Here is a 14,568-nt window from a genome sequence, read left to right on the forward strand (position 1 = left end):
TTTCACTTTAGCAGGCATGCTTATTTATTTATTTAATTCACAGCGTAACCACTTAGGCATTTTCACTTTAATGTTGGTCGCGCCCCTTTCTTTAGATGCTACACCCACACACGCGGTCTGGTTCCTGGCGCACAGAGCCTTGGCTGCAGCACACAAAGACCTTACAGTGCCGCACACAGAGGAAATAAATTAGAGGGAACATTGCTTATAGTTAGCTGAGCTAACTATAACTCACGCCCCCACAATGCACTGCTTATGACCTCACATATAACGTCACTCACAATATGGTCAATGATGGCATCTCAAATGACTTCACTGATGACATCATCCGATGACTGTGAGTGTTTTTAAAATGTTTATGAGTGTTAAATATATATACCAAGGTGTATTGATGAATCAATGGGTGTATGAGTGCCTGTATCGATGATTCAGTAGATGTGTGACTGACTGTATAAGTGAGTGATTAGGTGTCTCAGTGAATGTTTGTAGGTGACAACCTAGTCACTCACCTATACATTCACTAAGACACCTAATGGCTCACATATACAATCAGTCACACACCCCACTGAATCGTCCTTACAGGCACTAATTCACCCACTGATTCATTAATACACCTTGGTATATATTTTTAACACTCATAAAGCTTTTCAAAACAATCACAGTCACTAGATAATGTCATCAGTGATGTCATTTGAGATGTCACTTAAGATGTCATGAGTGATGCCACTGACCATGTCATGAGTGATGTAATATATGAGGTCATAAACAGTGCATTGCGGGGCGTGAGTTATAGTTAGTTGAGTTAACTATATTGGCTGAATTTCATTGGTTTTGCACAAGTGAAACGTGAGTCTAACTATAACGTCTCTGTAACCTTTGTTTTTTTCAGTGAATTTCTAAGGTTTTTTTATTTATACTTCCTAACTTTAACATCCCTGTAACCTTTGTTTTTTTCAGTGAATTTCAAAGGTTTTATGAAATACTAATTCCTAACTATAATGTCCCTGTAACCTTTGTTTTTTTCAGTGATTTCTGAAGGTATTTTTAATTTTATTTCCTAACTGTAACCTGTAAACTTTGAGGGTGAGTGTGTAAGTCGCTGTGAATGTTGGTGACAGGGTGTGTGAGTGGCTGTATGGGTCTGTGAGTGAGTGTGTAATGTCTGGGTAATTACATAAGTGCATGAGTAGTGCCTGGGTGATTGTATGATTGCATAAGTAGTGCCTGTGTGATTCTATGAGTGCAATTGCCAAGGACACACTGCTAATACCGGATGTTTTTGACAAAGTGTAAAATACATATATAGACATATTTCTCATAAAGATTTAGTGTAACTGTTTAGTCAGATACTAATTTAACTTTCCCTTTTTATTCCTTTGTCTAAATAACTACATCAAAAATGCATTTTTTTCCTTTTTTCACAGCAACACTGGAGGTCGCAATGACATCAGTAGACACGAGTAAAACAGATATATAGACATATTTTACATAACGTTTGCGTCTACCTGTTTAGTAACATATTGATTGAACTTTATTTTAACAACAGATTTGTAAAAAAACAACAGTATCAAAATATAACTTTCAACATCTGAACTCACGAATAGAACATAACTACCAAACACCCATCAAACTACCCATTGTTACCCAAACTCCTGGGGAATCAAAAACTGCTGCAAAACTAGTGCAATGCACAATCTGCGACAAGACTCTAGAGCAGAGGTCTTCAAACTTTTGTAGGTTGAGCCCCCCCCCCCAGTTGAATTTTTTTAGATGTTGGGCCCCCCCACCACCTGACAGAAATTTCTGGAATCTGGTACACCACATAATCGACTGCCACGCGCATATCACAGGCCATATCCGGCAAATAATGTTCAACACAATAAGAGTGTTTAGTAAACTGCAGGTATGTGAATAGGTGTGGAGGAATGACAAAGGCTTATTACAGAGCTCAAAACACAATTTTCCAAGATAAAATGTGCGCAAATTTTTACTAGGATGCTTTGCTTTACACAGGACATAGATTAATAACACCACCAACATAAATGTGACGGGTGTGCCGGTTTTTATCCACATAGACTGTCAATCTCTGGATGGATTTTTGCTACTGCCATCCACAGGTTGTGCTCCATATCCAGTCTTGAACGGTACTTAGTCTTTAATTCCGCAAGTGCTGAGAACCCAATCTCACATAAATAGGACGAGTTGAAAGGGAAGAGAGTTTTGATAGCAGTTTCTCTCAAAGCTGAATACTCTGCAGACATTTTCAGCCAAAACAGTGACTGTAGGGGAGAGCGTGTAATCAGATTTTTTGAGCACTCCCTAGCTCAGAGTTGGTACACGAGAAACAATTCTTCTCTAGAAACCATTAACAAATGTTTTAGACAGCATTATAATGGGATAATTGCCCACCAACCAGTTATAGATCTGAAGAGAAAGGTGAAAGTCCACAGAGAGGGTGCTGAAAGAACACCTAATTGAGAATTCCTTAGTGTTACGATAAGTTGCTTACCTGAAGCAGTGGGGGTTTAGGACACGTCGGGCTTATGTTTGAAAAAAAATAGAACTGATAATAAATTAATGATGTTGCCTATTTTCCTTCAGAGCAATATCGTCTGACAGACTTTGTGGTGGCAGGGACATGTTAAGGCGTTTGGGTGCCCTGGGCCAGTACTATTTTGGGGTCTCCTGTTCAGAACAGCTTTGAGATTAAATGATTCACTTTCAGCTCTGCCATACCCTCTTTATCCAGGCTACTAACGGTGCACAGGCGCTATGGTCGAAATTCTAAAAGTGTTTACCTCTAATATTCAGAGATAGTGATGTGTGTTTTCACTGTTGTAACAAAGCAGCAGCCCAGTAATTTTACAACAAATAATATCTGGGATATCCTCCAATTTCTCATATGTGAGGACTTGTTTTGATCTAAAATAAACTTTTTTATGGTTGTTGCATGAAACAAAAACATTTCTCTGCAAATAGTAATAGACTCTCTCACATCAATCACATTAAAAAGAAATGAAACAAAACAGTATTTACAAGAATCTGTTTAGGAATTATTCCAGGCCATCAGGGCAAAAACAGAGCTGCCTCTATCAAGGAACCCCCTGAAAGGCTGGATTGCAGTGCATGTAAATTTATCCTTTTGTAATTTAGGATGAAAACCTTGATGGGGCGCGACATGCCTATACTTGTGTACAGGGGCGCAACTAGACCCGAACTTCGGTGGGGGGGGGGGCTAACACTCCCATCCAGGGTTGGCCCTAGCACTGGTCGCACACAGTGCAACGGTCTGTTTTGGCGCTCCCTCCCTCATTTCCTCCTTCTCAATGAATTCTCTCACTACCGCTCACCAACAATGCACCCCATCTCGCAATAGCACCTTTCTGGCAAACATTTAATTATTTTATAGCGCTACTCATAGTTTACCCACACTCAGTTCTTTGATCTGGATGGTACACGTTCTTTGTAGCAGGTACATTAAACCTCTGCACTGTGTGGGTGGCAGGAGTACCCATGTGAGTGCAGGGTGAGCCATGCAACAGTGTGAGAGTAGGTAAGAGGAGCGAGTGCAGGGTGAGTGAGGTGACCATATGAATTTGGGTGTGGATGTAAGTGCAGAGTGGGACAAATGAATGTATGGTTAGTGATGGTCTTATTTGAGTGAGTTTGCACATTGAGCAGTAAGGGGGACATGTGAGTGAAGTGTTGCATGAGTGCAGGGTGAGTAGTGTGCTTGTGTGACTGCAGGGTGAGGCGCAGGGTGAACAGCAAAAGTGCATTGTGAGTGCAGATTGATTACTGATTTCAGGGTGAGGAGTGATCAGTGTGAGTGCATTGTGATTAGCGTGAGTGTATTGTGATCGCTGTGAGTGCAGGGTGAGCATGAAAGTGAAGGGCGAGAATGAGGACTGAGTTGTCTGAATGCATGGTGCATTCCCAGACACTTGAAGTAACTCAGCAGGTTATTGATGGCAGCGTAGGGTTTCAGATATGTTGAACTATTGCTATTATGGCATTACCAGGGATCAGGATGGAGGAAATAAATGTGCTGATCTTGCAACAAACTTTCAGTTTTATGATTAGGGCTGCCAGCTCATTAATTTGATGTCCCATGCAGTACAAAAAATAAACAGTCACCTAAAGCAGTATTGTCAGCACCTGTCTGTGCATACTTTGAACAGCAAATATAAATAGTAGCACATTTAATTGTGTTCTATAGCTGCCTGAATTGTCCAGGACTGATAATAAAATGGAACATAGACAGAAAAGTCACATTTCAAATGTATATATACTTATTTATTTATGAGCATATTTAGTGTCAAGACCAGCAATTTGCAGGCTGTTTAAATAACACATGGCTGACTGGCATTTTCTTTTGGTAACTTGAAGCCCTGTGGGCGTTGTGGTGCCTGCCTGCGTAAATGTAAAAGAAACTTTGGGGCAGAGTTACAATAACTGACTCATCCCTGCAAATCAGCAGGGATGCGCCAGTTATTGTGCGTCACGGCTCCGGCACCATGGATGCGCTGCATTTACAATGCGGCGCACCATGGGGCAAAAAACGGACAGATGAGTTACTCATCTGTTCCGTAAAGGCAGCGCATTGCTGGAGTTGCGTCTCAAGCACGACGCAGCTCCAGCAAGGCTCTGGGGTGCCCTATCTTCACAATGCTGCGTCAATCCTTATGCCTCCTTCAAGCAGGCGCAGGGTTTTGACGCAGCATGGGCTCAAATGTGACTGAGTGAAATCTTGTAGATTTCACTCAGCTACTCTTAAGAGGCGTTCCTGCGACGGAACCCCCCCCCTGCACAGGAACGCCTACTTCTGGTGCAGGGCTTTACAACGTGACGCATCTCCCAGATGCATCACGTTGTAAATACCCCGCAGCATGGAGCTGATTTTGCGCTGCCGCTGCGTCATAAAAGTGACGCAACGGCGGCATAAAAGAGGCGCAAGGGGCTTGTAAATCTGCCCCTTTGTCCCCTTTCTGCTAGGAGCTAACCCTCCCAGGACGGGGTTAAACTTGTAGAGCTGAAATGCTTTAGCTGTAGTGGGCGGCAGGATGTCTCCTCTCCTAAAACTGAAAGAAGGGAACAGACATTCAGCTGCAGTGGGAGGCAAGAAGTCTCCTCTGATATGAAATTGAAGCAAAGGATTTGCTTTCGGTTTTAGCAGAGGAGACACTGCCTCCCACTGCAGCCCAAGTATTTCAGCTCTACTAATTAACCCCCTCCTGGGAAGGTTAACTGTTAGCTCTTTACAGGACAAAGGCGCAAGTTGTGCCTCATCTAGTTCCCCTCCCTCCCCCCTCCAACCCTCTGTTACCGGAACTCGCCAATAAAGAATTCCCATTTGAAATGGGTGAAGACTTGCCAGGCCTCCGGACAGTAAAGGTCCAACAAAGGTAAATTCTTAGCTGGAGTGCGCGCCCCCCCTGAGATGGTGTTGCCCCCCCCTGGGGGGGCGCGCCCCACAGATTGAAGAACTCTGCTCTAGAGGGACAAACAACAAATATTCATGTGGGACGACGTCCATGTTATATCATCTTAAAACCTATCATAGAAAACATCTCCAATTGGCGATCTAGCAGAGGGAAGCTGGAGGACCCTACATCAGTGCAAGCAGCAACAATTTCAGGCCAGAATGTCCTTTCAGAGGTGCAGATTACTACAACAGATATAGCTCTAGAGTTTTCAAGAATGGGCACATATTGCATGGACTGTAGTGTTGTATAAGTGCTGGTGAGCAGTGTGTCACAGCTATTCGCAATGCTGCAAAAAATCACATACATGCTAATTTTTTCCCCTTTTATATTTTTTGCACATTTTTCAAATTCCTCCTGTCCCAGTTGCCATTTTTGATACCATAAAAAAGAACAATTTTGTAAAACATATCTTTACAAAACCACAAAACTAAATTTAAAAAACAAAACAGAAAATCAAATCACCGGGAAATAAAGGAATATCATTGGATAATACACTTTTCAACTAAAAGAACTCACCCATTTATCTATCTTAAACATTCCTTAAGAGGAGTTCATAGTGAGAAGATTTGCACAATGCACAATATGTAACAAGACATTGTCAAAGGGTACAAATAAAAAATATTCTTGTGGGACTATGTCCATGCTTTACCATCTAAAAACGTACTGCAGCAATAGTGTAAAAGCAGCAAGAAGGCAACGCAAGGTTAAAGGGCCTTCAACTTCAATAGCAGCTGCTACAACACCGGGGCAAAAAGCCCCTTCAGAGGTTGAATCTTGACTTTAAGATTTGGCTCCACAGTTTTCCCAGATGGCATCATGCTGCACGGATTGTGGAATTGTAGTGAGTGCTGGAGAGCAGTCCATAACAGCCTAAATGTTGATTTATTTTTATTTTTGGCCCTTCATAGTTTTTCTACATTAGCAGGCCTTTTATTATCTTCCAAAATGGGCACCTAATATCTATGTGTTTTTCATTTATTATCTTCTAATTTATTGTAACACTACTTACATATAACTTGCCGTATGGACAAATCAAAGTGTTCCTCTACAAATAAATACACAGGTAACTATTGCCAGTTATCATTATTTGTTTTTCATTTTTTAAATACAAGTCAAGAGTCTGGGTTTGAATCTTCTAGTGAGTGCGTCAACAGCATATACAAACATACTCTAGTTTTTGAGACCACACTGTGGTACATTTTGTAATCTTTTTTTCAAAACTACCAACTGTAATATCTGTGTCCTGTTCTGCAACTCCTCCTCTTAACAACTAATCATTTTCCCTAGAATTCTGCACAGGACAAAAGAAACGAAACTGCACACCATCACAAACCTTTTCTACATCTGCCACAGTACCATGCAAATGTGCTCTATTAATTTCTCCTAAACATAAAGCAGGTGTTTTTACATAGTACAGCCTCCTAACTAAAGTTCGCATTGTTGAGTGGTGTACAGCTAGCATCCTGAAATGATGAAAGGTGCTTTGGAATACTTTGTTTGATACATTTTGTTTGATTTCTATTCTTGCAAGGATCTAATGCTTGTGTTTTAAACTTCGCCTTGGAAAGATATATGGAAAATTCCATAATATATTAATGGATTGCTGTCAAATACTACAAACACTACTACAATTCCATTTCTATACAGGTGCCTGACTCTGCCTTCCTTGTACCTGTTCTCCAATAACTTGTTCTACATTTGTAGGTACCATCACCTCTTTCGCTATAGGAGTGCCATTCTTTATTTCACAACATCGTCCTCTGTAATCAGTAGCATGAACTAATCTTTTATCCTGGAGATAGCTTTCTCATTAAAGAAAGACTCTGTAATAGAAGAATGTATGCATTCTCCACTTAAAACGGTACAATGTTTACTTCTATTCACTAATCTTTTTTTCTGGTCTTGTCTCCTCATGCACAACACCATTTTGTTAAGAGTCTTCATTCAATTTATAATCAAAATAAAAAGCTTCACTTTCAAAGCAAAGGCCTTATCAACTACTCTCTTAACTCGTTCTTTCTGTTTCAATGCATGTCTCCTTCTGCTATACTTCTTCATGTTTCTCAGTAGATTTATAACTACTCTCCTACTAAACATCCTGGCTCTGATTTCCTTAAAATGCTTCTGTCTCCAGGTTAAGGTGTGTCTATCTTTGTTACATTCTTTACTGTTCTTGTTACATAGATTTTGCCCATTGTTAATCTTTCTCATAGTTTGAATTTTATTTTCATTATTTAATAATCTTTGGAAATGGCCACATATATAAGAAATGACTTTGTCCTCTTACCAGTAGTTCTTTTTTTATTTACCACATTTTCTTCATTTTGCCCCTTTTGAGTCTCAGTTCTGCATAGATATTGTAGTTGCTTCTGTTCCTTTTTCCTCCAAGCTTTTGTAGGCATTCTGTCTGTAATTTTGCCGATATTGTTCTGTAAAAAAAAAAAACAATATTTGGATTTTTTTCTAGCCAATGTATCATCTACTTTACTACTGGCGTACACATAATACATTTTTTTTTTTTAATAATCAATAAGGGGGGAAACAGAAGCTGTGATCCATTCGGCTTCCAATGGTTAGTACAAAAATCAGCGAGAGGGGAGAATGGACCACTTGTCCTGTATAACCAGGGTCTTTGTTCGTGTGGGAACCGTCATAAAAACCCCTCATATATGTACACAGGCAATTGCCGGTATATCTTGGTTCTCCGCCTAGGTGTACTGTTACAGCATCATCATTGGGTCTTTTCCTTTGTGAATATGCTGACCTCCACCGGGAGGAACACCAACTGGTTTGTCAGTAGTGGCCAGAAATGAAAAAGGGGGGGGGCGTGCTCATGCTCTAGTCAAGTGAGTTAAAATTCCCTACATCACTTTTGTCACACGTATTTAGTGGAAAAGATGTGATGTGGGAAACTAACAACGGTATTTGTGAGTGTATAGATCCAGTTACTAATCTATCGCACTGCTATTGGTCAACATGTTTCAGCCTCGTGGATGCTCTAGAAGCTTTCGTCAGGACCGTGGTGTGTTCTTAAGAGCGCATTATGGCTCCTAATAGTGAGGTGTACTCACCACCCTTGTAGTGTTAGGTCAGATCTGTGGTATCTGTACCTAAAAGGAAAAAGAATAGTAAAGTGCAATAGCATCTTCATTTGTTACATCATAATTCAATATTGCTTAAAATGAGTAGGAAATGCTGAAACAGTGGTGTAAAAAACAGTTCAAAAAACTCCATACTCGAGTTGAGGTCGGGTTGTGTATCGCTAGCGCAAGAGGTGAATACATTAAAACTGGGCTTGTTCAAGTGAGGATAGCGGATGTGCCAAGGGAGGGTCTCACAGAGGAATAGGTGCGCTCACTGCAGCGGTTATAAACGTTTTGTAAACGTGTGGTGTCTTAGTTTAGGCCTGGATTGTATGTGCCCTGGCGCTTATTTAACTACTTTTCATCATGGGTTAATCGTGGTTAAAATGGGAAAAGATCGATTGTAAGTGAATAAAGTAGTGCAGCGCCCGTGAAAGTTATAATGACGGCATTGAGGAAATATGAATTTTTATGATCAATTGTGTCCCCTATCTAGACCCCAACGGCTCCATGTACATGCTACAAGTACATGTATGTTCCCTCCACTTCAAGCTATGAAGACGCAAATACAATTGTGTCCAACGTTAATATGTCCTCTTTCAGATCTGCCATGAATGGGTCAGATATTCCGTTCCTAAGTATGCCTTGCCACCGTCTTTATATGGTATACTTTTCACGTTTTCCAGCTCTGGCAAGGTAGGCCCTGAATTCTGCCATCGAGCTTTTCCTGCTTCTGCCTCTGAATGCTCCAGCCTGGACCTGCATCTGTATCCATGAACTTTGTCTTACTTTCTGCGCGGCTAACGGTGCCTAGCCCGGCCTGTTGCCTGCCAAAACTGTATTCAGCCTTCAAGTTATCTGCTCCGCTCCTCGAGAAATGCATTCCTGTCTAGTAGCTTAGGTAAACATCCCTCCAGCTGCAGAGCAAAGGGCCCGGCCTTACTGTCTCCGTGCAAGTAATTCATGACTTTCGTTACCATGGTAGGCCCATGCCCCCTCGCATCTCATGTAGACACTTAGACGCTTGTACACGCACTAGCAGTCAGTATAGAATAGGCTTTGTCCGAAAGACCTTTCCTTCCAGATAATATAGTTCCTTAAATACAAGATATTAGATACGATTTGGGATTAGGTTGTCCTGACATCCCAGACTTCTGTCTCCTCATGTAGGGCTAAATGTCAAGTTCCCTTCACCCTCTAGTTGCACGTCAATCACACGTCATGCGGCTGCGCGCGCATCTCTGCCATGTATTTCTGCTGACTTTGCAGGATTCTTTTATGGATCCACCCACTTGTGTCATCATCATAATGACGTTTCTAGTATACGCCTTTATGCACGCCTATTGTAACGCCTTTTTTATTACATATGTGTATTCTTATCTTTCCTATCAGCTGTTACGCCTCCTGCATCTGTCTTTACTGTAATGCATTTAATATAAATATGACAACCTGTCAATAATGTATTGCGGATCCCTTCCTGAACCTTCGTGGTGACGGAACTCGATTGCCTGGTTCGAACCATCATTCCTTTGTAAGGAATAAATTCCCTTTTATAACCTCAAATACCACGGATTCTGCCTCTTATTTTTACGGAGTTATTCTTATTGAATTTTACCGCATAAATTAAGTCTAGGTAATTTAAATTTACCACATAATTGGCGCCCGAACAGGGACACCTCTCACACCCCACGCGCCGGAGGTGCGTTGCAGACCCGGTCTCCTGCCACAGCCGGACGGACAATTACGCGCACCCGCAGGATTTCCTGTATCTCCCTCAGGCCAACGGGGGCGACTGAGGCTGCGATCAACACCCAGACGAGGCGGTGAGGAGTGCGGAGAATCCCGACCAGAGCCTAGCTGAGAGAGCAAGATCCGAGGTATATAGAGGCCCACCAGATTCCGAAGTTCCGAAGTATCTAAGTCACGAGTCGAGTCCAGTCCAGTTTGGTCTAGTCCAGTCCAGACTTCCGAGGCCTTCCGTTCCGTGCTTCCCGGTGAGTACCGTTGCTGGGGACGCATCTAGACGTGCACATTAGTTTGTGCCGGTCAAGACGGGTTTGGGTACACAGACCTGGTCTGCACTGTTTTAGCAGTGTATCTGTACTGTTTAGCAGTACATACAGTATATTTAGTATTATGCAGTTAACTAGTTTTATTCTAATTATTATTGTTCGTTTCTAAAAAGTTTGTGATATGTTTTAAATGTCGTGGTATGAGTGATTGTTCGATCTGGGAGACCAAAAGATTGATTGGACCGTATTAGAAAACGAAGAAAATGCCCGAACTGCAGGCGTAGGGCTTGGGGACAAAACTAAAGCATTGCCAGGATTATTAGTACAAGTATTGCCACGTTTATTAACTACGAAAAAGGAAGACTGGGGAGCAATCTCAGCTTGTAAACAGAAACCCGATGAAGACACTAGTGATTTTTATTCCCGATTTGAAAAATGTTTTGGTATTAATAGCGGCCTGAAAGCAAGTAGCGAGTCATATCCACATCTTTTTGTAACAAAACTAGTCGAGAATTCCCTGCCACAGGTTAAAAACAGAGTATTGAAAGTTGAGAGCACTTGGCAAGCTAACACTCCTTCACAGATGTTACAAATGTTACAGTATCACCAGAATAGAATTAGAGAGGAACAAGAACACGAACAAAGACGTATGAAAGACACGAAAATGAAAATGCTCGTCGCTCAGTCAGTTCCAGCTGACGGTCATAAAAAGGGTGCGACACAGTCCAGTAATTCAGCGGTTCCCGTTAAAGGGACATGCAACTATTGTAAACAGCCAGGTCATTATATAAACGACTGTGCAGTTCTGAAACATAATATCTCTACGGGTAAAACCAAGGAGAGACCACGTCCGCCTAGACAGGATCAGATCCAACAACAAGCACCTCAACATGTACAGCCTATGCCGGTTCCACAACAGACCGTAGTGGTACCACAGCCACAGCCTATTGCCGCAACACAAAACACGACACAACAGATGTACCAGTATGCACAAAATGACTATCCAGATTATCAGCGCTACACATGAAATAGCCTAGAGAGGGAAGTTGGCTTACCCCTTATTGAGGTTCCTGTAGATCAAGAGCGTCCTTATGTACAGAGTCAAGTATTAGGGAAAGACAGAAAGTTTCTACTTGATACAGGGGCAAGCAGAACAACTATAAGTCACGACGAAGTCCCAGGGGCACCCCTCTCAGGCTCACAAAATATTTCCCTTGGTTTCTCAGGAAAGCCTACTATTAACGAAGTATCGCAACCGCTTGCATTTACAGTTGGTCCATTGACACGGACTACAGATCTATTGCTTACAAAATCATGCCCAGAAAACTTGTTAGGTATAAAAACATTGAAAGCTCTAGGAGCTATAATATGTTGTTCTCCGGACGGAGTACGACTATTTTTGCGTGACTTTAAAGGTCACTACGTGTCAAGAGACATGGATCACCGGTTACAGAATCTACCTGCACATTTATGGGCAAAAGGCCCCACCGATGTAGGTTGTATGCACATTACACCATATCGAGTCACACTCAAAGCAGGAGTGGTATTACCACGAATGCGACAATACAAGTTACCTCCAGATGCTGTAGTGGCTTTACTGCAAATCATTGACGAGCTCATTGCACAAGGAGTGGTTGTAGAAACCGACTCCAATGTATGTAATTCTCCGATCATTCCGATTCTTAAACGAACTGATCCAAAAGCACCCCCAGTATATCGATTAGTTATTGATCTGCGCGAATTGAATAAATGCATTGTACCACAATATCCCATGGTCCCAGATATCTGTTCATTACTGACAGCTATTGATTCAGAAGCAACGTTCTTTACTGTAATTGACCTCAAGAACGCCTTCTTTAGCGTCCCAATCGATCCGGAAAGCCAATATTTGTTCGGATTTAGTTTAAATGGACGAAGCTTTAAATTCGCACGCGCACCTCAAGGATTTACAGAAAGTCCTAGCATCTACAGCCAAGCACTGAAAAGACAACTTGACAGTATCCACATGCCAGTTAACACTGCACTGCTTCAGTATGTCGATGATCTGCTGATCACCGCCCGAAGCGAACCCGAATGTGAAAAAGCATCACTGACGGTTTTACATTTTCTGTCCGACAAGGGGCACAAGGTGTCCCCTTCGAAGCTGCAATTCTGTGCCCAGCAAGTTGTGTACCTAGGGCACTTGCTGTCCAAGGGGGGGAGACAGCTCACACCTGACCGCATCCAGTTAATAGTAAACATGCCACCACCCAAGACACAAAAGGAGGTACGGGCCTTCATAGGCCTCACTTCGTACTGTAGGCAGTGGATTCCCCAATATGCATTTCTAGCAAAACCACTCATTCAGTTGACAACCCAGGAGGCAGCGACATCGACTGTCCTCCCTTGGACTTCAGAACATACACAAGCTTTTGAAGACTTAAAGAAAGCTTTATGACAAGCACCTGTTTTAGCGACACCATGTTACAGTAAGCCTTTTACACTCTTTGTTACAGAACGTGAAGGTACTGCTTTGTCAGTACTCACTCAGGAACAAGCAGGATCACACAAGCCATGTGCTTACTTTTCTAGCACATTAGATCCCGTAGCTCAGGCTCTTCCTGCGTGCCTGAAATCAGTCGCAGCGACAGCTCTAGCGATCAGACAAAGCGATTCCATAGTATTAGGACATCAATTGACAGTACAAGTACCACATGCAGTAGAGGTTCTCTTGAACCGGACACAAACACAACACTTGACTATAGCACGACTGACAGGTTACGAACTAACATTGTTTCAGCCACACATAGAAATCAGACGTTGTAGTACATTAAATCCTGCCACACTTTTGCCATTAAGTGGAACAGACCCACTGGCACATGATTGCATCGAAGTCATTACTATTACGACGAAACCCAGACAAGACTTGACAGATGTCCCATTACCAGACCCAGACCTGACACTTTATGTGGATGGTTCATGTATGAGAACAAGTACAGGAGAGTTAGTGGCCGCTTATGCAGTCACGACAGACACTGAAGTCATTGAAACAAATTGTATTGACACATTATCAGCTCAAGCAGCAGAGCTTATTGCTCTGACACAAGCCTGTATTCAAGCCAAGAAGAGAAAAGTTAACATATACACAGATTCACGTTATGCTTTCGGAGTCGTACACGACTTCGGAGTCCTTTGGCGAGAGAGAGGTTATTTGACTTCTCACGGTGCCAACATTCAACACGGTCCCCTCATTCAAGCTCTGTTAGATGCAATACATCTACCTACTTCAATATCTATCATGAAATGCAAAGCCCATACAAAAGTCACCGATATTATTTCCCAGGGTAACGACCTAGCAGACCAAACAGCTAAGCAAACAGCACAGAATAGGACTCATGCAACTGACTTGACAAAGACAATAGTTCCGACGCCGACACACTGCATGACAGTTAGGGATCCCGCCCTTGATGTAATTGACATACAGACACATGCTACACCAGAGGAAATAAAGAAATGGACTGAATTAGGAGGGATCCAAACAGATCAGGGATGGATGACGAAGGGAAAATCTATATGGTTTCTCCCCGACTCAATGGTTCAAGTTATCATTAACACCATACATAGTCCAGCACATCTAGGAGAAAAAGCTATGTTAGACAGTATTCAACACATTTGGTTCAACAAACACCTACGAGCTGCAGCCAAACAGAAAGTCCGAACTTGTATGATTTGTTGTCAGTTCAATCCAGGTAAAGGCGTACCTGTAGAGCAGGGTGGATTTCAACCTCCCGATCATCCTTTTGAAGTCCTCCAGATGGATTATATCCAGATGGAACGATGTCGAGGATTCAAATATGTCCTCGTAGTTGTATGCGCTCATTCCCGTTGGACAGAGGCATATCCCGTCTCAGATTACACTGCCCCAACTACTGGCAAACAATTAGTTCGTGAATTCTTCCCACGGTATGGTTTGCCCCGTATCGTGTACTCAGATAATGGCCAGCCGTT

Source organism: Triturus cristatus, chromosome 2_1 (assembly GCF_964204655.1).
Source record: "Triturus cristatus chromosome 2_1, aTriCri1.1, whole genome shotgun sequence".
NCBI classification, from domain to species: domain Eukaryota; kingdom Metazoa; phylum Chordata; class Amphibia; order Caudata; family Salamandridae; genus Triturus; species Triturus cristatus.